Here is a 26037-nt window from a genome sequence, read left to right on the forward strand (position 1 = left end):
CGTTAGCATGGAAACTACTCAGGTGCTACTAAGACACTGAGTTATTGCATCATTTCTTATACTTTCCTTATACTCATATTATAGCATACAGTCCCTTGGTAAGTAAACCTCCTCTAATTATTTCATATCGAGGGTGCCATCTGTTTCCCATGAACATGGACACAGTCTTCATTGGGGAGCTTCTAAAACCATGTACAAGGTAACTTCTATTCATAAAAATGCAAGCTATCACCTCCCCAACTAACGAAGAATATAGACAGAGACCATTTTCTCCTAGATCAAAAGCCATTAGATCTCTAAAGATATTGCACAGATGGGAATAGCAAATAGTTGCAGCATGTTTTCTGGTTTCCCAGAGCAAAGACCTTCTTACTTGACATTAGGGAGCCCATGGCTATGAGGTGCTTCCTTCGGCCCATCATAAAATAATAAATAAAATAAATAATGACATTACCTCTATCATGGAGAGGAAATTAATCACAACTTCCAATCTTACTTTCTTAAAGATGAAGTGATGACCATTGATAACTAAAAACTGAGGAGAACCAGAAGTATGAAGGAGAAATAGAAAAACTGACCTCAAGAAATCACAGAAAAAAAAGATAATTTTTAAAGTCTAATTACCATAGACAAGAAGAGTAAAAAAGCTATGACAGTCATAAAACAAAATTAGGATGCTATGACAAAGGAATAAGTAGTGAAAGTTATAATTTAAGATATTGGACATTTAAGATCATTCTTGAAATGAAACTGTTAAAAGAAAACTAGAAAATAAAGTCAAATTTCCTAAAATTGAAGCAAAAGGACAAAGACATGAAAAATATTTCTTGAAAAACTCAGACTACAAACATCCAATCAATAAACATTCCATAATGAGAAAACAAAAAAAATTTGAAAAGAAGGAAATTACTGAAAAAAATATGAGAATTTCCCAGGGCTAAAGCAAGACACGTGTCTTCAGATTAAAAGTACAAACAAAATGTCTAGCATGATGAATTTTTTAAAATCTATATCTAAACACATCATTGTGAAATATCAAAACCTGAATATAACAGAAAGCTGCCAGAGAACAAAACAAGTTACCTGTAAGGGACACCTTTTCACCAATATAGCAGACACTAGAAACCAATGGACCAATGCTTTCCAAGTTTTCAAGGAAAATTATCTTCAACCAAGAGTTCTGTACCAAGCCAAATTATCGATTAAGTTTGAGGGCAGGTGAAGACTCAAAAATTTATTTTTCTTCAGTATAATTCCAATCAAAATGCCAGTTTGGATTTTTGTGAGGAACTTGATAGATATACTCTAATATTTACAAAAAAAAGAATAAACATCATGAATAACTAAATAGGCCTTAACAAAATGAGATGTAAGGAGGGGAAAGTTTCCCTAAGGAATGCTATGAAATCATAGTAATCCAAATCATGTTGTATTCACGCAAGAAGAGACTAATAAAAATATTAAACAGAATAGATAGCATGGAGACATCTATTGTGTTCAGTAGATGATGCTGGGGCAATGACCTCATTATGCAGAAAATAATTGTTGATCCCTACCTAAAACTCCATACAAAGATATATTCCAGGTGAATTAAAGGCTTAAAAATGAAAGAAAACCATAAACTTAGGCAAAAATGTGGGAAAGTATCTTCACTGTTTAGAGGCTGAAAAGGAATTTGGGAGTTTTATTTAAAACTCTTTCTTTACAAGGTTTTCCCTTGTATCTCATCCCTACTTCTGTAGGGAACAATAAACTAAAAAACATGAACAATAAAACTAAAAAGAATTTCATAATTTCATTACATTCAAAATTTAAGTTCAATTTACCATTTGAAACCATTGAAAAGTCAACAGACACATGAAAGATTGAGATACCTATCTATGTCTAAACCAGTCACTACTCAGAATATTTAAGGAACACCTACAAAATAACAAGAAAAAGAACAACAACCACACTAAGAAAAATAAGCAAACCCAAATAGGCGATTTGCAAAAGAGGAAACCCAAAAGACCAACAAATATAATGAAGAGTGATTTTTTTTGAAGAGTGGTTTTTTAAAAAACCATAAATAGAGAAATTCAAACTAAGATATCAAGGAGATACCATTTCATATCTTTTGACTGGCAAAAATTATAAAGTGGGTAAAAATATACAATGATGCAGGCTTTCTGGAAAACAATCTGGCAATCAGAATGACTTTACTCATGACTCAGCAGTTCCCCTCATGAATCTTCACTTCCAAGTAGTTCTCACGGGTCCTTAGCGGTTTGTATATGATGATGCTTGGTGTAGCTTTTCTGTAGAGCAGGGAACTGGAAGCAATCTGAACATCTATAATAAGAGAGAGGTTATGTTAACCATAGCAGAGGAACACCACAGAATACTGTACAGAAATCAGAAGCAATGGGTTAGATGTATGTAACAACATAGATAGATCTACCAGATACAATGCTTAGTGGGGGGAAATGTGAGGAAAAAATTAAATATATAATTATGACAGTAAGGATCTTCCAAGAAAGCAGAACTTAAGCCAGGTAGTTAAATAGATGGCATTTAATATGGAAAACTAAGAAGATTTTAGAAGGGCTGAAAGGAAAGACAGAGGAATACAAGGCAAAGCACAAATCAACAACTGCTATGGTGTTTCTTTTTCATTATCATTCCTCTGAGAAGATTTTTTTAGGTTGATTTTCCCTAATCATCCCCCCATCATGATACATTGTATATCTCTTTATGCAGTGTATATAAAAAAAACAAAGTAAGATTCCCCTCCCTTAAGAACCATTTTAGCTTCTTTGAAGGCAAAATTTCCCCCACCAGGACGCATGTGTTGGAGGAATAAAGGGAAAAGATGTCAGGAGGATGCTACTAGAGCTTGGAAGCCAGGGCCACCTGGTTGGTGCTGGCAGCACAGCAGTAGGTGAAGCCACTGTGCAAGTCACCACGAGGCAGAGGTGAGGAGGAGAATCCACCACCCTTTCCCTTCCTCCTTTCCTCAAAGCTCACCCCAGTGCTTTCTTCAAAACCCAACCAAAGCCAGGCATGTGTGGGAAACGTGCTTTGTGTAGGTCATGCCCTGGTGTGTGATACAGAACCCAGCAAGAAAAATTCAGGAAATGGGTCTGAGAAGAAACAGGCAAAATGACCAGCAAAGTAATACAATGCTGTTTACCTAAATGAAAAAAAAAAAAAAAAAAAAGAACAAGTATGCAAACAAAAGAACGTTTTGCAAGAACGTATACACACAAAAAAAGATGCATGATGAGTACATAAAAATTGTTGCCTGAGTAGAAGGGGATGGAAAAGGGACTGGAGAATAAAGACTGAAGAGACTTAAAAATGAGAGGAAGGTTATTTTGGGGAGAGTTTCCAGCAAAACAAGGATACAAACCAGAGGATGACATAGGAACCAGGAAACAGTGGTGCAGCGCAGGGGAGCAACTCGAAGAGCTCCCAGCAGGCGGCTGTGCAGTGCACCCAGGAAGCCACCAGTCCAGGCTCCAGTAGAAGAGAGGAGGCTTGTAGGAGAGAGGATTCCAGAAATATTAGAATGAGCTCTCAAGAGGATTGAAGGCAACATTAAGAATTTAAAGAAGAAATTGAAGCTACCTTCAGTGAGAACCGTGCCAGAACAATACAAAGCCAATAGAACTCCCGGAAAACAACACAAAGTGCACACAGAAGTGAGACTCCGACTATCAAGGAAAATGAATCATCTTCAAGCAATTGATGGAATGAAAGCAAGAGGAATCCATTTGCCTTTGATCTTAACACTAAGAATAGTCTGCATCGCCTGGCTTAACTTACAACACAGGGCTCACAGAGATCAAAGTAGTGTCCTAGCACACGGCCACCTGTCATTATTGACTAACGTGGTTGACGTTCACAGGGACTCGCAGTGCAAGACATCAACCTTGACCACCTTGACAAAGCAAACATAAAAGAGGAGCAGCTAACAAAGACGGAGCAAGCAAAGCTGAGAAGAAGCGGGGAGGAAAGCATAGGGGAAAGGTAACCATTGTATAAAGTGGCGAATCAAAAGACACTCCCAAATCTGCCTGAACAAGAGCGAGAGATGTGAGTGTGTTATTCAAAGTTATGATGGTAATTAATGGAAGAAATAAAAATAATCACGACCTTGAGAATCTAACTCAGAGCAAAAGAGAAAGAGTAAGGGACATAAAAACGTGAATTAAATCATCATATTTTACCTCTGGCATCACTAAGTGTTACCTAAGATTGATCAAACAAGAAATAAAAGCTAAACATCTTATCTAAAATATGGCAAAAACTGCCTGAAGGAGAAAGAAGAAGAGGAGGGGGAGGACGAGAGGAGAAAGAGCTTGCCTCTGGGAAGTGAGACCTTATCTGGGGAGGGAAGGAGTAGAATTGCAGGCTTGTTTTATGATAAAGCAATCAATTATAGCTCGGTTGTTACCATGTGCACATAACAGTTTTGCAAAACAAATAAAAAATTAAAAAATCTTCAGTGCAATTCAGCTTTGCTCAATAAACTTTTATTGAGAGTCTCCTCCTGACAAAGTAGAATAAAATTCCTCTCGCAGCAAAAAGCACCAACTTTCTACTGGCCTCAAAGGCCCTCCGTGATGTGACCCTGAAAGAATCTGTCCAGCATCATTTCTCTTAGAGCATAGTCTCCCATCGGTCAAAGTATTTGTAAGACTCCAAACCTGGGATGCCTTTTCCTACCTGCTTGCCTTCCCACATGTACACGCTCCCTCTGCCTTGAATGTCTTCCTGCCTGTGTCCTCCTGGCCCCCTAAGACCCAGCTAGCAATTCCACCCCTCTCAGGCCTTCACACCCCAGGGAGGGATGATCCCACTCCTCCAATCCATCAGCTGTAGGACTTAGCCCACAAAGACTATAATGATTAACTTTATCTTATCTCCTTTTCTAAACATTGAGCTTTTATTCATCTTTGTATCCACAGCAGCAATTATAATGCCTGGCACATAATAGATGTTTAATAAATACTTAGTGGCCACTTTCATAAATGAATAATGAATGAAAACAATGAAATATTTTGGATAAATTAATTGTACAGTATTTTATGTTGATTTTGTCTTACATATAGGTCACTCTGCATGAATAGCCCCCAAATAAAAAACTTTATGGTATATATATATACTTTTTATATTCATGTCTATTTATTTATAGCTCTCCTCTTCCTAAAAGAAGGATCTGTGAGAGGCCAAATTATATAAATAACCTTTGTATTCATACCCATTTAAAAACAACTTAACATTTAATCAATTTAATCATTTAGTCGCTGAGCTGGATTTCAGGTTAATACTTTCCACATCTTCCTTAACAGGAAAACCTCATATTTCCTGGTTTTGATTTGTTTCAGAAGCAAATAGTCAGAATTTTTTTAAAGCCTGTAATAATGAAATTTTCCATTATGTTAATTCTCTTAGGACAAAGGTCTAAATAGGAACCAGAACACTAGAAAGCTCTATCCACCCTGTTGCTGACAGAGAAGGAAGACCTTCTTTTCTGGACTCTAATTCTCTCTCTGAGCGGCACATCTTTTTCACAGCACCAAGCAGCTGAAATGATGGTTTTGGGAGGGGGATGGGGAACAGATGTCATTCATTGACTCTGGGTAATGAGATTTCATATTCCGTCAAAATCCTGAATAGGACAGGAGAGGCCTCATTAGTGGTTTCATGACTGAACAGGTGTAGAGGTCCTATGCACACAGCAGGTAGAGAGAGGCCATTTCAATTCCATGTGTGGATGTATCCAGGAAATTGGAAAGAGAGAAAAAGTGCTCTACCACAACTGCCATCTCAGGGAAATTACAGCTTTTGGAAGCCAAAACAGTATTATTTCAGACCACTGGTACATACCTCATCCAGAGGCCAGAGAAATGGCTGAAAGCAGGAGATGGGTGACAATCAGAATTAATAATACCATACAAAGGAGTCACCTCCTTAATTCTTTAGTTCCATATGGCATGTCATAAAATTTTAGTGCTCTTTAGCCAACAAAGTAATAACCCTCTTAAGACCACCAGTCAAAAAATGGGACTGCAGGGTAGAATGAAATCCTATCTCCAAAACTAAGGACAGAAATCTCTTTAGAAGATAGGCTACATTGGAAGCAGTGTGTGGATAAAATGTTCCAAGTACAGAAAAGCTTGGCTAGTGATTTGGCAACTGCTTCCTGGACAAGTATCTTTCTTTCACTGGGGGTAATCAGTAACTGGCCCCACTGCCTGTCTGCTGAAAGACAAACACATCATCCAAGAGTCAGGTGATCCACAGGTTGCTTCCCAAGAGGGACTACTACATAGCAGCCCTGCAGTGCCTAAGCTGTTGACAATGGCTCTGAATGTTTAAATGGGGAATATCTGTACCCAAGGAGTCATCCGAGGCCTAAAAATGTAGCAGATTCTTACGGCCTTCCTATCTACATGCCCAATTAGTTAATTGCTCTTCATCAACCCCACTGAATTCAATTCTACAGTAAAATCTCAGTGATTTACAATAACTTGAGGGTGGATCAACTGCAATTATAATATGTATATTTTTAAGGTCATTTTGTTATATTCCCTAATGGTTAAGATCTGGAAATCTTGTTTGATAAAGAGAGTCTGGTTTCTCCAATTTTTTGAACAAAGAGGTTATATATTCATGCTGAACCCACCATGTTCTGGTCACCTTGCAGGGCACTTGAAATGAGTTGTCTCATCCACCCTCACATCGACATTATAAAGTGCTTAAGCTTTGAAAGACAAAGTCATGTGGTCAAGCTCACAGGCTAGTATATGATTAAGGTACAAAAAAAGTAAGAAAATAAAAAAATGGGACGCTTGGGTGGCTCAGTGGTTGAGCATCTGCCTTCAGCTCAGGTCATGATCCCGGAGTTCTGAGATTGAGTCCCACATCAGGCTTTCTGCAAGGAGCCTGCTTCTCCCTCTGCTTATGTCTCTGCCTCTCTCCCTCTCTCTGTGTCTCTCATGAATAAATAAATAAAATCTTAAAAAAAAAAAAAAAAAAGCCAGTCTGACACCAGAACCCATGTTCTTTTCATGGCCTCATGCTGCCTCTTGTGGTCACAAAGAAGTAGTTCAAAAAATGCGGACTAAAAAAAAAAAAAAAAAAGAATGTTGACTAAAGGCCAAATATTGTTAAGTAAAGCTCTCATTGGGCCTGTTTTAATAAATGACTAAGAACCATTTATAATAATTACTAGCGTATTGTTGCCATTGAAGTGGTTGATGCTAAAGTAGTTTGGGAAATACTAGAAAATGATTCACTGCCTTAAATAGACTAAGTGTGGCCTCCATAAACTGATTTACACCCTTGGTACTACCCTTTATCTTAAGTGGTATAGAAGGTAAATTTCAACCCAGTCCATGCATACATGATCTCAAGATCTATATTACTGAAGTAGTAAATGTGCCTTTTATGGGGTATTACTTTCCACTTATTAATGTACTTTTTCTCAGGAAGTGAATTCCCCAGTCAGTTTATGTATGTGGCCTGATTTCCCAACTTGACTTGGGCTTCTGAGAGCACTCACCACCATGCTTTACTTGCCTTTAGTACTTCTGCTTATCCTCCTCTCACTCACTACTGTGCCTGGACAACATGGAGCCCTGAGGAAACTAAATGCTTTCAATATACTGTCAACTAAATATAAGTCTTGTTCAGGAGTTAGTATATTATAAAAGCAAGCAAAAAAAAATCTAACTTAATGTAAAAAATGTACCACTGTGGTATAGGATGTTGATAGTGGAGGAGGTTATGTATGGGGATGAGGGTCTACAGCAACCCTCTGTACATTCTGCTCAATGTTTTCTGTGAACTTAAAACTTCTCTAAAATATAACTATAACTATAACTATAACTATAACTATAACTATAACTATATATATATATATATATATATATATAAAATACTAAAAGGACATACGGAGAAACCAGGGAAGCCTGTACCTATGTCATTTACATTTAGTTTCTGAGCAGCATTTCCAACTCACTGCTGCTCACTCACTAGAGATAGAGTCAGTCTCAGCCTCAGTGGAGGAATCCATTAAGATAATCATGTTTGGCCCTAACATTAGGAGGGACAGCCACTTTTGAGAAGGCTGGCATAGACTCTGCCCTACCAGGCTTTCCATTGCTTAAACCAATCAATCAGGTGGTTGGTGTAGACAGAGTTTAAACAGTTTAGAGATTCTGGTCATGAAAGGTGGAGAGAGTAAGAGAGTTAAGGGCTAGGCTCTACAAGATACAGACAAACATGCACAGTCTTTTGTATAAACGCTACAATTGGTGTTTTAAAAAGTGAGGGAATATTATATTTATATTTGTTCACATGTGCATTAAGAAAACTCCAGGTAATTATAAAGAAACTAATAAGAGGACTTAACCAGTTTGGAGGGATTGGGAATCGCAGAAGAGATGAGGATGGAAAAAAGATCATAACATTTAGATTTTTAAGCCAATGGATGAGATTTTAACCATTTATAAATGTATATGAACCCCATACACAATATAGCTGAAGGTCTGGATTCTATCTATCTGTAGTCCCAGCCCACTTAAAAATAGTGTGACTCTGGATAATTATTTAACTTCTCCAAGTCAACATTTCATATGTAAAATGAAGATAGTATACCTAACTTACAGAACCGCTTTGAAGATTTGATTACAAATCCCTAGAACATGTGTACCACCTAGTAACTTCTCAATAAATGTTAGCTATTAACATTTTCACACTGTTATTGATATATTATTAGTATTTAAGAAACTAACTGCATATTACAGAGTCCAGGAAAATTGATACAGGAGAAAACTTCTTTTATACTCAAGCTATTGATATATCCTTCCAGTAATCTTCCTCTATTGAGGCAATAAGTGAGTGTTTTTCCTTATAATCTCCAGGACCTGACAGTGGGACAGATACATTCTCCACAAAAGCCACAATATTACACATTCTAGTAACAATATTTCTTAACAATAATGATCTACAGAATTTCCAAGATCTCTTTTTATATCTGTGAAAAAATATCCACTTCATTTTTCTTTTCCTTAAGTGAAATTTTGGCAAAAAATAACAAAGGAAACAAAACATGGTCTTTGAGAGGTGGAGGAAACCTATCAGGTTTTGCAAGAGAGAATTGAAGCAATAGAAAAATATCTCTCTGAAAGAAAGTTAGATTAATAGGGGCCTTCATCTGAGATAAAAGGTTTGTTTATGAGAACAACTAACCAATCAAACAAACAAAAACACAATACAGTAGAGAATAAGCAAAACTGGCTAGCTCTGTGAAATTCCATAAGAAAACTGAATGTAGCGTATTAGACCACATGCTCAAATAAACTGTTCAGTAGTTAGAAGTTTCTTCATCATTTTTTTTAAAACTCCATGTGGTATTCCTCATTTATTTAATAACATATAATATGTATTTAAATGTCCAAAATTAGTCATATTTTGTGAAAACAAAAAGTAAATTCATGATCACGTCCCCTCACCATAGAGACATTCAGTTATGTGTAACTGGGACAACCAAACGCACTGGCCGGTGCTAGCTGTCCTTTTGCCTCTTCTCACCTGGTCAACCCAGACTGAGATGAGTCAAACGTCCCAGGAAACTATTTTAAAATCTTACTAACAGATGCCTGCAATGCCATTTCCTCTCAATACACCTTAAATAAATGGCATCAACTCTCACCTATAATCTGACAGACAAGAAGAAAAGAAATGATCTGGTTGCCCAAACACTACCAGATAAATGATTCAACTTTGCAAAATAGAGTATATTCCAGAAGATCTTTCAAGAGTAATATAGTTTATGTCACCTAAAGAATCACCAGAGATATAAAGGTATGCACATACAAGTAAGTAAATGAATAACATCATTAAATGAGTCAAAACAATGGTGGTTACACTCAGGCTTTATTTTACTAAATATCACAAGTAAATTTTCAATCCATGTAACAACAAACTTGTAGCATCTGTTTTATTACAACCATCTGAGCTATCAGAGGTCAGCCCATAGAACCATTAGGAAGATTTTTGCTGGCTCTAAGTTCCCTGGGGACACACTTTGAGAACAAACTTAGGCTAGCTTCTCTGGCTGTTTTCCAACTCGTTTATAAAATTAGTCTTATTATTTGATGACAATTTTTTTCTAACCATCTGATTGGCATTCTAATAATCTTTTCTTGGAACAATGAAATTTTATGATTTTTTAATATAAAATGATTTAATTCCAGAGGTTCTGATCAAATTAAACAGAATCCTAATTAACTACTAATCAAATTGTACAGCAGGCAATGTTTAAGTTACAGTATGGAATATTAGTGATACTTTGTAGTAAGAGCCCTCCTCTAGGAACATAGCAAGCCCTGTTGGGATTGCTTAAAGGTTTCAGAAGTTACTGTAAAGAAAGGAAGGCACCAGTCTGAGTAAGGGATGTAGCAAATGAGGCCAAAGATAATATTATTTGCTTAGGGGTAGGTAGGAATTTTATAGGGAAAAAATGTGAAGCTAAGAAACAAAGCTATTGAACTGCCCCTGGGCTTGTCTTCACCCCCATTCCTGGCTCAAAATAGCAAAAAGTAAAACACTTTGTCCTCTTTCAAACAATTTGTTCTCAAATTATTTTGTGTCACGTGTCATTCTCTCCGTAAATCCCATTGAGTTCAGGTCTCAAATTAAATGCATCAAATACCATGCAAGGCATTAAATAAATAAATAAATAAATAAATAAATAAATAAAGTGACCCTTGGACATTGATTCATTAAGAAATTGTCCAAGGGCATACCCTCCAGTCCTCTCTCCTATGGACCCCTCTTAGGCTCTATTTCATTAAGACCTTGCTATGACACAGCTACCGTCACCCATACCTCACTGTTCAGATTTATGTTATCTCTAGGCTTAAAACGAAGGTTAAACTTTTTAAAGGGTCTTTGGAAATTTATGAGGAAATATCTAGTTTCTCAGCACAGGAGAAATGTTGTAAGTCATCGAAATCTGTACAAATCAAATGAAGTCATTACAAATGACCCTGATCTTTCTCAGATGCTGCCATGTTAACCGCAACGAGCACATAAATTTTGATAAATCTCATCTCATGGCTAATCTTTCGCCAAAACTGTGACCAATTAAAATCAGTTTGTGTTCTTATAGTAATGGTCACAATTAAACCTAATTTAGGGACCTGAGAACTCATGACAGAGTATGAAGACATTTGCCTTCCTGTACTGACTGAACTCAGTGCCTCATCTTTTCACTCTCTGGGATGAAGGAGAGTTTCTACAGCATCCTGAGAGAATTTTTAAGAAACCCTAAACACCCGTCCAAAGTCTGTCCAAATTTGACCTTACTTTGGAGACCACATTGTGAATGACAGCCATATTCCTTCGTGGGAGGGAATTCGTCGACCCCTGTGATCAAAGAGGAAAAAAAAAAGCACACATATCTTCTTCCAAAGAGTAAAGAAATAAAACACCAAATGATCCTTTAACCTTATGTTCATGGTAGAAAACACAGGAAAAAAAAAAATCAAACTTCAAACTCAGAGACCCACAGCTGTAAACCTCCTTCCAACTCTCATCGGTGCAAAACGACAAATGGTGAAGAACTCAGAAATGAGCAGCACTTCACAAGAGCATATTGATTTTCAATAAAGCCATTTACACCTTTTTGCTTGGACTACAAGTAGCCTGCTGTTTTCCCAAAGCCTCTGCCACTGAATTAAAAAGTGTGGACAATGTCCTTCCTGGCTACACAAAGTTGTCTTTGGATATATTCTTGATGAGAAGAATGTTCCAACCTTGACCAGAGAGGAAAAGGGAAACAAAAATGGACAAAATGACTTTTGATATTTTTCCCTGACTGAGTTAATTACTTGGAAAAGAAAAAAAGAATGCCCAGTCCCCCAGAACAAAAAGGCATTTGTTTGAAATATAGCATAGCTCATATTGGCTTTGCACCAGCGAGCCTTCCAATAGACAGAACACAGGAAATTAAGAAGAGACTGCCTTGGGAAAATATTTTACATCCTAGGTGAATGGTGATATTTTTTTATTGCAGTCCTCTAGAGTAACACCTCAGTGTCCATTGAAAAATGAGAAATTTTTCATGAAAAAATTAAACTGAAGACAGAGCTAATATGATTCACCCTGTTGCCAGCTGACCTTCTGTCTTACTATGGTTTTGATGCCACAAGCCATTGACCCTCCAATGTAAAGCAATAATAATGACGGGAAGGAGGAAAATATGACAATGCAGACAGAAGGAAAAAAGAAGAAACTTTGTATGACATGATACCAATCTGCTGATGGTTGACCGCCAGCATCCATGATGTCCCTCCCCTTATTAGAGGGAGTGCTTCAGTTGGAGGAACTGACACAAGGAAGAGGGGCTGTGATTGCTATAAATCAATCACGGCAAACCCGTCCCCCCACCCCCGCCATAGTGACTGGTTTAAGAACCAAAGCTAGTGCATCAACTGATAGATGAATAAATACAGTGCAATATATCCATGCTCTGGAATGTTATTTGGCAACAAGAAGAAAGAAAATACTGACATGGGCTACATAACATGGATGAAACTTAAAAATATGGTAAGAGAAAGACACTGGTCACGGATGATCATGTATTGTGTGATTCCACTTACATGAAACATCCAGAATAGACAAATCTATAGAGGCAGAGGGCAGATCTGTGGCTACCTAAGGCTGAGGGTAATGAAAGAAGTAGGGGATAATGGCTAAAGGAATGGGAGTTGTTTATGGGGGTAATGAAAATGTTCTAATGTGGTGAAGGATGCACAACTCTGTGAAGATACTAAAAAATCAGTGAATTGTACACTTCAGATTGGTGAATTGTATGGTATGGGAATCGCACTTCAATTAAGCTGCTAGAAAGAAAAAAAAAAAGGCTAAAGCCAACGGTCCCATGAAATCCCCCTGGCATCTTCATTTGCTAATTCAATAAAAAAATATTTATTAGATGACTTCTAAGTCATGTACTGTTCTAGACAAAGAAGATAACACAGGAAATCGAACATACAAAATTTCTGCACTTATGGAGATTACAAACAAGAAGCAAAGGAAAAGTTAAGTAAAAGGCATAACAAGTTAGATGATGGTGAGTTAGACAGAATGAAGCCACAAAGTTGGGTTGTGCTTGGCCAGAGGAGATCTGACTGAGAAGATGATATTTGAATAAAGGCCAGAGGGGATTATTGGTTCAGACATGGGCATGGGACCCAATTTGGTCCAATGGAGCTAAAAGGAAAGAAAAAGCCTTTTGTTAAGTGGCTAGGGAAGAGGTTAGCATGCTCTCTCTCTCTTCCTCTCTCTCTTCCTCTCTTCCTCTCTCTCTCTCTTTCTCTCTCTCTCTGTCTCTCTCTCTCTGTCACACACACACACACACACACATACACACACACACACACAGAGTCAGATGTGAAAGACAAAGCATGGACTCCCAGTCCTATGCTCTGTATCCACCAGGAGCTCCTGCCCGAGCACAGGACAACAGAGCAGAGCTGCAGAGAGAATCTGGATTTTTATAAGATCATCAGTTACTAACATTGAAATCCCTCCCCTACCTCTCTACTTCCAGGTGTGTGAGCTAATCAATTTTCTTATTGTTTATACCACGCACGCCATACAGAGATATCTTCCCCAGGAAAGATAGCAAGGTTCATTTTTAAGAGATTTCTCATTGCTTTCCTCACAGCCACCAATGGGGAAATTACCATGGGGCTGAACGCCAGCCTCACCAGCATGTTTTCATTCATTACTTAAGCCAAACATTACTGAGTGTCTCCTCTTCCAAAGCACGGCTACTCTGCCAAGGACACAACAGCGTACACCTGAGAGGACTGTCAGGTCCAGAAGGAATGACAGACAAGCAAGTAAGCAAATAATGAAGTAAAACAACTACCAAATGTCATAAATAAACTTGAAGGAAAGAAACTGGGGGGTGAGAAGCCGAGTAACAAGAGAAACTACCCTGCAGGATATGAATGGAAAAGACCTCTCGAAGGAGGTGACTTTAACAGCTCTATTCATGTCCCCACTCCAGTGGATTCATCGTAGATCTTCATGAGCAAAGATGAACATCACTCAAGTGGAGGGGTGGGGGAGATGCAGTGTTTCAGTAATATATCTTCAGATTCTCTTTAAGAAAATACCATAGAGAAATCAAATTGTCCTTTTCAGAATGTTTTAGGTTGGTTCTGGTCCTGCTGAAGAGACAAATCTCTCACTGCAAGAGTGCAGGAGCAAGGCCAGTTTCTTATAAGACACCTTGCCAAATGTTTGGGACCAGAAAAGGATAACGTGATATTGGAAGGTGGGCTTAAGGCAACAGGGAGGATGGAGACTGCATGGCTCACAGAAAACAGGAAAATTCAAATAATGTTGAAAAATACTCTGTGGGCCAAATAAAATATGTCTGACCAAACTGCCTGAGGAGACTGTTTTGACTTCTTTCCTAAGAGTTCATTTCAACACCTGAGGGCATTTTTATAACTTTTGGAAACATCGAAAATAATAAAAAATGACCATTTTCAAAAGTGAAAGGCAAAGATGCAGAGCTACACCAGTGAAAATATGTGAGAATAAGGCAAAAAGAGTGAAATCTTTGTCAGGAAAATAGCAATAATTCTGTTTGCCTTTATTATAAATATTACCTTGACAGAGAAGGATGGAACAGGACAGCAGAGCCAAGGAGGCCCAGGTATCATAGTTGAGACCAAGGGCCCACACAGTGGGGGTGATGGTGATGGTGGGGATGGCTACCACGTTTTCTCCCTTGCTATCTGGCATTTAGGAGATGTAGGCTGAGAACATTCCAGCATGCATTAAGAAGGCAGCTACATGCCCATTTTAGATTTTAACTGTGCTATCAACATCAGGATTTTTTTCTACCATTTCAGTAAACATTTTTGGAGTTTTAAACACAACAAAGAATGACACAGGAGAATAGGAAATATCAGATGGTAGACATATTTCACACAATACACCCTTGCAATCTCTAGAAGAACCAATAAAAGAAAAAGAGTATATTAATATTACTACTGCATGCATAGAGGTAGAAAAGGAATAATAAAAATAATAAATCCAAAAGAAGATAAAAAAAGAAAAAAAACAAAGAAAGATAAGAAAGGAGAAAAAATACATAGAACAGGGAGACCAAAAAAATGTTAATTATTGATTTAAATTTATATTTGAGGGGTGCCTGGGTGGCTTAGTTGGTTGTGTCCAACTCTTAATTTCAGCTCAGATAATAATATCAGGGTGTTGAGATTGAGCCCAGTCAGGCTCTATGCTGGGCATGGAACCTGCTTAAGATTCTCTCTCTCCCTCTCCCTCTGCCCCTCCCCCTGCTCACGGGCATATGTTGTGTGTGTGTGCATGCACACGCTCTCTCTCTCTCTAAAAAAAAAAAAAAAAAAGGAAAAAATGTAGTATATTAGAAATCACGTCATACATTTAGGGAATAAATGTTCCAATTGAAGAACAAAAAAAGGCTAATTTTTTTTAAGTATATGCCATTTACAATAGATATGTAAAATAATGTAGTTAACCAAATTAATGAAATAAAGGAGAAAATCATAAGATTACTTGATAGATGCAGAAAAAGTTTGATAAAATTCATAATTCACTCACAGTTATTCTTAAAAAGGTCTTAGAGGCAGCTGGGTGGTTCAGTCGAAGTATCTGACTTCAGTGCCTGTCATGATCTCAGGGTCCTGGGATCAACATTGGGCTCCCTGCTCAGCCAGGAGTTTGCTTCTTCCTCTGCCTCTCCCCTGTCACATGCATGTTCTCTCTTGCAAATAAATAAATAAAATCTTTTTAAAAAATTCTTAGACAAAGAAGTAAACTTCCGTAATTTTATCAAAGCTCACAGTGAACAAATAAATGTGATACTTAAATATTAGATGTTGAAAACTTTCCCCAACATTAGGAATGAGATATGAAAACCTCTAACATTACTTCTATTCACTATTGATTGAAGGCCTAGACAGTACATTAAGGTAAGAAAGGGAAACAAAAAACAATAGGATTGGAAAAAATGTATAAAATTCTCATTATTTTGCAGATGATATTATTCTGTTTTAATAAAGAACGTATAAGTAAATTATTAGGATTAATAAATAAATGTATCAGGTTTCCTGGATAAAGTTTAATATTTTAAAAACAGTTTTATTTATATGTTAGTCAAAAACAGTTTGAAAATGGCATATTAAGAATAAAACTTATAATGTTATAAAAATATAATAAATATGAGTAAATCTAATAAAAGATCTATAAGACTACTACACAGAAAACTATAAAACATTACTTGGTAAATTTGAAGAAAACCTAAACAAATGAAACCATTTACCATATTAATGAATTAATTAATCCAACATCATGATAATTCTCCTTAAATTTATATATGGATTTAATGCAAACTCAGTATAATTACCAAAAGATACATTTCATGGAAATTGACAAGAAAATTTCAACTTTTATGTGAAATGCAATGAACCAAAACTAGCAAAGATATCTTAGAAAAAGAAGAAAACTGCTCTCCCAGATACCAGGACTTATTCTTAAGGGTACATTAAGACAGTGTGGTATTGGGTACAAAAATAGAAAAACAGATTGTTGGAACAGAAGAGAGTCCAGAAATCTAACCATACATATAAAGTTGCCTAACTAACAACCCAGTTTGGTACCACAGACACCGTAAGATAAAGATATTCTTTTTAGTAAATGACATTGGGTCAAATATCCACTTTAGAAACACTTAACCTCTACTATATGCCATACACAAAAAAATTAATTCTAGATTTATCATGGATATAAATATGAAAAGACAAAATAATAAACCTTCTGGAAGGAAAAAGTAAAGAACATCTCTATGACCTTTGGATAGATAAATATTCCTTAAGTAGGATACAAAAGGCATTACCATAACAAATATTAATAAATTTGACCACATTAAAATTAAGAACTCTATTTATCAAATACACCATTACAAAAGTGAATATACAAGTAACAAATGAGAGAAGATTTTCAAAACACATGTAACCATTAATAGTTTCATATTCACAATAATTAAAGAGATTCTATTAATCAGTTTTTTAAATGAGACAATGTTAAGAAGCTTAACCCCTATGTTTTCTTCTGGGAGTTCTATTGTTTCAGGTCTTATATTCAAATCTTTAAACCAAAAAAAAAAAAAAAAAAAAAAATCTTTAAACCATTTTGAGTTGATTTTTGAACACTGAGCAAGATAGTGGTCCAGTGTCATACTTTTGCATATGGCTGTCCAGTTTTCCCAACACCATTTATTGAAGAGACTGTCCTTTTCTCATTGTACATTTTTGGCTCCTTGATAATAAACTAATTGATCATATATGTGTGAGTTTATTTCTGGGCTCTCTATTTAATTCCATTGATCTATGTGTCTATTTTTATCTCAGTATCACACTGTTTTGATTACTATAATTTTGTAATATAGTTTGAAATCAGGAAATGTGATGCCTCTAGCTTTGCTCATTCTCCAGATTGCTTTGGCTATTGGGGTCTTCTGTGGTTCCATAAAGATTTTATTTTATTTTAATTTTTCCATAAAGATTTTAGAATTGCTTGCTCTATCTCTGAAAAATGCCATTGAAATATTAATAAAGATTGCATTAAAAAAAGATTGCATTAAATCTGTAGATTGCTTTAAGTAGTATGGGCATTTTAATAATATTAATTATTCCAACCCATGAGCACATATGCTTTTTCCATTTATTCATGTCTTCTTCAATTTGATCTCAGGGTCCTGGGATCAAGTCCCACATTGGGCTCCCTGCTCAGCCATGCTCTCCCTCTCCCCTGTCACGTGCATGTTCTTTCTTTCAAATAAATAAATAAAATCTTTAAAAAAAAAGTTCTTAGACAAAGAAGTAAACTTCCTTCTCCCTCTCCTCTGTCACGTGCATGTACTTTCTTTCAAATAAATAAATAAAATCTTAAAAAAAAAGAGTTCTTAGACAAAGAAGTAAACTTCCTTAATTTTATCAAATTTTGTCAATGTCTTATAGTTTTCAGTATACAGGTCTTTTACTTCCTTAGTTAAATTTATTCCTAGGTATTTTATTCTTTTTGATGCTATTGTAAATGGGATTATTTACTTAGTTTCTCTTTTTGATAGTTTGTTTTTAGTGTATGGAAATACAATTGATTTTTGTGTACCAATTTCATATCCTGCAACTTTACTGCATTTGTTTATTGGTTCTTACAGTTTTTGTGGCATCTTTCAGGTTTTCTATATTAAATATTATGCCATCTACAAATAGACTCAACTTTATATCTTCCTTTCCAGTTTGGATGCTCTATTTCTTGCCTAATAGCTCTGCCTAAAATTTTCATTTCTATGTTCAATAAAAGTGGTAAGAGTTGACAACCTTGACTTGTTCCTGATCTTATAGGAAAGGCTTTCAATTTTTCACCATTGAGTATGATGTTAGCAATGGGCTTGTCATATATGGCCTTTATTATGTTGAGGTATGTTCTCTCCATACCCACTTTGTTGAGAGTTTTTATCATGATGAGAATTTTTATCATGAAAGGATGTCTAATTTTGTCCAATGCTCTTCTACATCTATTGAGATGATCATATGATTTTTATCCTTCATTTTGTTAATGTGGTGTATCAGAGTAACTGATAGTAGGTTGTTTGTTTCTAGGAATCCATCCATTTCTTATAGTTTGTCCAATTTGCTGATGTAAAATTGTTCGTAGTAGTCTCTGAAAATCCTTCCTATTTCTGTGGTGTCGGTTGCAATGTCTTCTCTTCCACTTCTGATTTTATTTAATTCAATTATTTCATCAGTGATTTCTAGAAGTTGCTAGTTATTCTATAAGAAACATTTGCCCTTTATCTGCCCTGTCGAGGAACCACTTGAGGTAGCACTCTTGGTAATTTATTCAAGGGTACAAACCATTTGCCAGATCATTTCATGTGAAAGTCCCTGAAAAGAAATTTAAATGCATCATCACAATGACGGGGACTTTTCAGAAATACCCTAAAGTACACGCACAACTATATGGACAAAGATGTTGTATGAGATTCAGTCAAGCATTATATGTAAATATGCTTTGAAAAGTGTGGCCCACTGCATTAAGTGAAAAAAATTGGTTAATTAAAATAACCTGGAAAAGTACTGATAGAACAAGAACCATTTCTCAAATAACATTCAACTTATAGTTAGCAAATTAATATGCTATAGCACAGCATGATTTAGGAGCAATTAAATTTACAGTTCTCTGATTAACACAAGTGAAAGGTTCACACTTCTCATTCCTGTTTGACCTGGGCCCCAAGGCATATGTCTTCCTAATAACTGGGCAGTGACTCAGAAAAAGAGAAAGGAAGCAGGAGCCTTTAGGCTGTACTGAAACATAGCTGAGACTGTTCCAAGAACAAACAATCAAGCTCTAGCTCCATCAACAGCTCCACACAAAGGTTAGAGAACCACTCTGCCTCCTTGGGTTACTATTTTACATCTCTTCCCTATAGGTCTAGCCTTGATAAATCTACTGCTCTTTTTTAACCCATAGACTATTCCAGCACACCTTTGGTATCCAAAGATTTGATGACTAAAGGGAATTAAAAGATTCATAGACATCTAAGTGATTCATCTGAATATATTCAATTGAAGTAAACTAATTAAAAATGATACCACTTTCACAAAAACAAATCTATTATTTACACAACCCGTGGCATTCATTGGATGCTTGCTGCATTGATTTAAAAATACCAACACCAATAACAATGAAACAGTATCAATTTGTAGATTACTGTGGAAGCTAAGAACTTGGCTTTTGGTTTTATCTATCTTGAGATAAATAATTGTTCAGTGGGTCAGTTTACCCCACTGTGAGAGAAGTTATTTTGATTATCTTCCACACCTCTCACAGCAAAGACCATTTTAGACCAAAATCTTTAACTATGGAGGAAAATAACACATTTATCAAAGGGTATTGATCCATCCATAGCATATACAACTGTGAATGCTAAAGGAACTGGGCTGTGAGAACAGTCTGTGATATCCATGTGTGACATTTATTTCTCTCACTGATTGCCAAGGTCTATTCTCTCATACTGACCCACCAGGTAGGTGCCTCTTTCCTCTCCTACAATTCCTGGACTAGAAGTTAGAACCAAGAAGACTTTCCCGAAAGAGCCGGGGCGCCTCTCTTGTAAATACTTGAGAGTAGCTTTGTTTTCCTTCCCTAGGAGAAGAAAATCAGTTCTATATAATCACTGTGTTACAAATATATACTCACACTAAAACAAATTAAAATAAACTATAAAAGAATCAAAAAGCTTTCTTGCATTTTTACTAAAAAATAAATTTAGAATCATTACCTCGACTCTATTCAACACTCATATCCCTTCCATTGTCCAACCTATTCTCCATCTTCTCTCAAGATGGAAGAAGTTGTCAAAAAAGAAAAGTTAATTTCAAATGTCTCACTCCAAAGCACCCTTCTTGTTCTCAGGGCTGATTTTCCAAGCTGATTTCACCCAGCATCTGGGACACACCAAGGCAGGGACTCAACAAATGCTATTTAATAAGTTGGCTGAATCCTATCCCTCCACTAGAAGCAGTGATGAGGCAGGGCGGGACTGGCTAAAAAAGAGACAAGAAAATTTGCTCAAAGGAGATCCAAAGAGTGGCACTAGAACAAGTCCCAGCACTTAACAGTTTACACACTATTTCTAGATCAGAGAAGAGTCAAATGGTCAACTCAGGAGTGCTAGTAACAACAGCTACCACTATTTTTTGAACATTTAACTCTGTGCCATTTATATATGCTGTGTCACTTAGTACCTTGGCAGGTACCAGGACTATTATCATTATTATTCCCACTTTGTCAATAAGAAAACTCTATTAGTTATCTATTACTGCATAATAAATTATCCCCCAAACATAGCAACTTAAAACAGCAAATGTATTAGTTCATATAGTTTAGGAGGGTCAGAAATCCAGTGGCAGCTTAACTACAGAGTTCTGACCTAGAATCTCATGAGGTTACAGTTAAGATGTTGGTTGGGGCTGCAATCATGAGAAGATTTGTCTGAGGCTAGAGGATCCACTTCGAAGCTCACTCACTTGACTTTTAACAGAGGACCTCAGGTCTTTCCCACATGAGTTCGTAAGGTAGTTCACAACACTGCTGCTGGCTTCCCCCAGAACAAGTGTTCTAAAGTGCAAGAGCCACTAAAATGGAGGTTTTGGTATTCTATAACCTAATCTCAGAAGTAACACACCATCATCTCTGCACATTTTATTAGTTACACAGACCAACTGGTAAATATGAAAGGTGATTACATGTGGGTGTCAATATGAGAAGTTAGGGATCATCAGAGGCGGTCTTGGAAGCTGGCTATCACACTCACACACAAAAAATGATGCACAAAGAGTAAAGTTCATACTAAAGAAATCAAGATTTAAACCTAGAGGTTGTTATTCTATTTGGAGCCCTAAATCCTTTAGGACAACTGAGCTATTATAAGCCAATACGGAATAAAACATGCAGACTTAGTGGGCCACCCTTCATGTTTGAAAGCCCTCCACATATTGGCTTCAACTCGAGAGTTTCTACTCAAATACCTTTGACTCCAGCATGGCTGCAAGTCTTATCAGCACACTGGTGTACTTTAGTGCAAGACTCTCAACCTGTTTATCATCCTTCCTTCCCCCAGTCTCTAGATATTAGAAGTCCTGTCCAAAACCAAGTCTTTGTGTTTGTCTGAAAACAAAGACTTGGGGTGGAACAATAAAACACACCTCCGAGATTGTGCTAATTTGGTAGGTTTAAATAGTAAAACAGAATTTTTTTTTTTTAAGTTCTCTTGCAATTCCCCTACTTGGAAATAAATTCACATGCTCACTTCAGCTAAACACAAAGGGAAGAAATAAGTTTTCAGTGACTTTTCAAAAGATTGCTAGACATATTTCTTTAACAAACATTCATTTCCTGGATTAGACACTAAGGAACTTATATTATCATTCTATTTTATTTATTCTGTGCATCTGTGGATTATAGAGTAGATCATGTTAAGTATAATGCTTTGAAAGGACCCTTCAGAGAAAGAACTAAATGAATTTTCCCATCTATTCTTAATATTCCCCCTACTGAATCCAGATAGCAACAGGAAAATTCAAAGCTATTATTTTTAATGTCAAATGCCTTACTAGTCCAATAAAAGGGGGAAAGATATTAAACTTTTTATACAACAAGAACCAGATAGCACATATCTTCAAGAAACACATCTTAATCAAATTGAACATAGGAAATTAAAAAGAGGGTGGATGAGTGAAGGTATCCATCCTCATTTAATTAAAAAAAAAAGAGCACTGGCAATCCTTATGAATACGAGAGCATGTATTTTTCGCCTTTGTTCCTTTCAGAGGAATAGTGTGGATTAATTTGGGTTCAGAAGGTTCTGAAAAACCTGAGAAATTGCTGTACTCATTGTTCTCAGATGAAAAAGAAACATTCCTTCTTTTAGACAAGCCCATTTTACCTTAGGAAGCAACACCAGTGAGTGGGAGATATGAACTTCTGAAAGTCACCTCTGTAGCCTTGACCAAGGGGATTAAAATGCCTTTCTGATGACTTTATATAGAGTGGCTATAAACTTCAGATGAGATACCCCATTTAAAGCCTGCTGGGAAACAAAAGCCTTATGTAAGTATAAGGTGGGGAAAGTAGTAGTGTGCTTCGTAAGGTTATCTACATAAAATACTCCAAAATTGGGCATAAAACAAATTCAGCCAACTATCCTACCACAAGAAAAATCATAATAGCAAATATTTATAGAGTACTCACCATCAACAAGGCACTATGTGTTGCTATATTGAATCCTAAATACTACATTTAGTCCCATTTTACGATGGGCCAACAGGTTCCAAAGAGTTAAGCAACTTCCCAAGATTATGCAGCTCTGGATCATGCAGCAGAGCCAGGATCTGAGTCTGACTGCAAGCAGGATTCCTAGCCACGGTGTGAGCCTGTCATGCTGCCTCCATAATGCTGCAGACACTCTGTTCTCCCCAGCTGAGGATTACCCTGCTCATCCTCAGAACATGGAAGACGAACGGAGCCTCACTGTGAGAGCACATACACAAACACATACACCACAGCCTCACACATGCAGAGAGGCTCACGTTACATTACATTCTGCAAGTCAGAAATACTCCTTGACATGAACCACAGTTTAATTATGATTAGAACACTGAGCCAGGTTTGTAAATATATGGAGACATACACCCATTTTTCACTTCACACCTGAGCATCAGCTGAGAATTCAAATAAAAATGTTACTGGTTTGACATGTGTCTTAGTTTCTTTGGGCTGCTATAACAAAAATACCAGAAATGGGGTGGCTTATAAACAACAGACATGTATTTCTCATATTTCTGGAGGTCAGGAAGTCTAAGGTCCAGGCCAGCAGATTTGATATGTGGTGAAAAGCCACTTCTTGGTTCAGAGACAGCCATCTTCTCACTGTGACTTCACATGGCTAAAAGGGTGATGGAGCTCTGCAACCTCTTTTCTAAGAATGGATCTTGCTTGGAGATCAGCTTCAGCCCAGTGAGCTCTGGCCCATTCACTGCATCACAGAGTTGAGGGGCCCCTTGGGACAAAGAGCTGACCAATCTCCCTTGGATTTGCCTTGGATTAAGAGGTTTGCCTTGGTTTGCCTTGGATTAAGAGGTTTACAGAGAGACATGGGACATTCAGCATTAAAAGTAAAAAGTAGGACAGTCTTGAGCAGACAAAGATCTTCATCACTTATGAGATACTCAGTATCAGCCCAACCTGGAGATGAGCGAGAGACTTTAGGGTGAGGCAGATAGTGCTTCTCTTGAGAAGGGGATGCTGTAAGCATAAGGAGCCCATTCTCAAAGGTGGGAAATGCGCTCACCAGCCTCACAGGTGATCTGGGCAGGACACCTCAGTGCTTGCCTATACATATATCCCAGCAACAGTTTCCTTCAATTCCACACCCTGGCTGTTAAATGTGAATATTCATCCACTATGTTTACATATCAAAAGCCACAGCCTCATTAAAACTAAAAGATGAAATTATTGCCAAAAACTCATCACTTGTTTTTTTTTCCTCATTCCCTTTGTATGAGACAAAAAAACAGACTATGAAGAGTGGAAGTTAAATCGGATGCTTTGCAATATTTCCGAGTTTCTAGGTAACATGAACTCTCTAAACAAAATCTCAAACCACCTTTGTAAGCCCCACAAGCCAGTGGGGACCCAGGCTCTGGGGTAGGTGGAAATGGACTCCTCCTCTTAGTCTTCCACACCACAGTTTCTTCTTCTGAAAATGGAGCACGAATCCTGGCTTCACAAAAGAACTCTGAGGATTCAACGCAGAGTAAATGTGCCGCCAGTGGTAGCCTTTACTGCTAACTGTTAAACAAAATCTGAAAGCTTGAATTCAAAACCAGTGTTGTAAAGTGGGATGAGAGACTTTCACTAATTAAAATCTAGGTGGTGGCCAGAAGAGTTCCCTATCTGCAGAAAATGTAGAGCTTCATATTCATCCTAGAGTGCACTTGAATGGCACTCAAAAAGATTTATATCTTGGACTTTTATCAAGTGATTCTAAAATATTAACTAGAGTAATTACTTTAGAGAAAGTCAAAGGCCATTAAAAATTTTTTTAAACCCAAAGTGAATGCTGATTCGTGTGACTTTAATATCAGCATGTGTTTTTATGTGTGTGTTTTGCAAGGGAGGGTGGGGTGTTAAATGAAGCTACTGTATACAATTTGATTTGGGAGCAGGAATGAGGGGGCTAACATGATTCCAGCTGCATTTCAACTAGGCTTTTTACACTGGGAGCATGGTTCAGTAACTGCACTTACACATAAATGGGTTTATCCTTGTAATTCAAATAATTGCTTTGGTATTTTCAGTACCAACCAAGTATGAAAGCTTTGTATAAAAGCTGTAGAACATTCCCAGGGGCAGGAAAGTATCTATAGATCAGCCTATGAAACTGTATCCCATCCCCACTTTCTTTGCCTTGTAAGGGGAAAAAAAAAACAGATATGCTAAATAATACCCATTTCATGGTTTGTCAAAATAAAATGAGATCATTATGTCAAAACCTTTGATAAACTGTAGAGGCTCTTATAAATGAAGGTTTGAGTATTCTAAGTATTATGGAATTCAGAATACCACACACACACACACACACACACACACACACACACACGAGTTACAGCTAAATGTGCAAACCACAGGAGTGGGAGGGGGAGGCTGGTTCTTCTCAGCTTTTTGACAGGAAGGCAAATTTTCTCCCCTAAAATAAACTTAGTTTGAGATAGAACTGAAAAGATTTGGCAAATGTAAATATCCACTGGTTAACTAGAAGTGAATTATAAACAATACCTACTCAGGGTTATAAGCATTAATGGGGTTAAGTGGAATTTCACACTTGAGGAATTTCATATGCTCAATCTTGACCCAGCTTCAGAAAATATGTGGCTTTACTGTAAAATGCCCTAGAGACTCAAGAGGCATGCTGTTAGTTTGTGGGCAACAAGCAGCAGAATTTAAATCAGGATGGAAAATTAAACACATGGCACTCCCCCCTGGCCTTCTGTTTCTCTCTAGGTGGGAAAGAATCTTACATGACTCTTCCTTCTTCCTAACCCTCTTTTCTAAGCCTCCAGCCTGTTTCAACCTCAGAGTATTTTTTTTTTCTGACCACTTCTTCCTCTCTACCCCACACCACTGCTTCAATGACTCAATATCCGGACATTTGGCTGCACCCCTTTCCTCCAGACTCAGGTCCCAGAGAATTGCCCCAGCCGCAGTCTTTCCCAAGTGAACTCATCTTTTTGTCTGCCACCAAGTCAATTCTCCTAAGACGGGGGCTCCAGAGGCCCACCAAATGCTCCAAGAAAATCAGAAATTCAACAGTCAAATCAGTTTGGGAAATGTCACTTATCATAT

The 26037-nt window shown here is 37.1% G+C and overlaps 1 long non-coding RNA gene across 2 annotated transcripts in view; it reads right to left on the reverse strand.

The window, feature by feature from the left end:
* LOC119876387 overlaps window positions 1–15825 on the reverse strand; it is a 41777-nt gene extending 25952 nt beyond the window's left edge. For both annotated transcript variants that reach the window (XR_005361182.1, XR_005361181.1), the window contains exons 1-2: window positions 15667–15825; window positions 2203–2331 (exon numbers count right to left, since the gene is read on the reverse strand). This is a non-coding gene — a long non-coding RNA (uncharacterized LOC119876387). The remainder of the gene's footprint in view (window positions 1–2202; window positions 2332–15666) is intronic.
* Window positions 15826–26037: the final 10212 nt, after the last annotated feature.

The sequence above is a fragment of the Canis lupus genome, chromosome 6 (genome assembly GCF_011100685.1).
Source record: "Canis lupus familiaris isolate Mischka breed German Shepherd chromosome 6, alternate assembly UU_Cfam_GSD_1.0, whole genome shotgun sequence".
Lineage (NCBI taxonomy): Eukaryota > Metazoa > Chordata > Mammalia > Carnivora > Canidae > Canis > Canis lupus.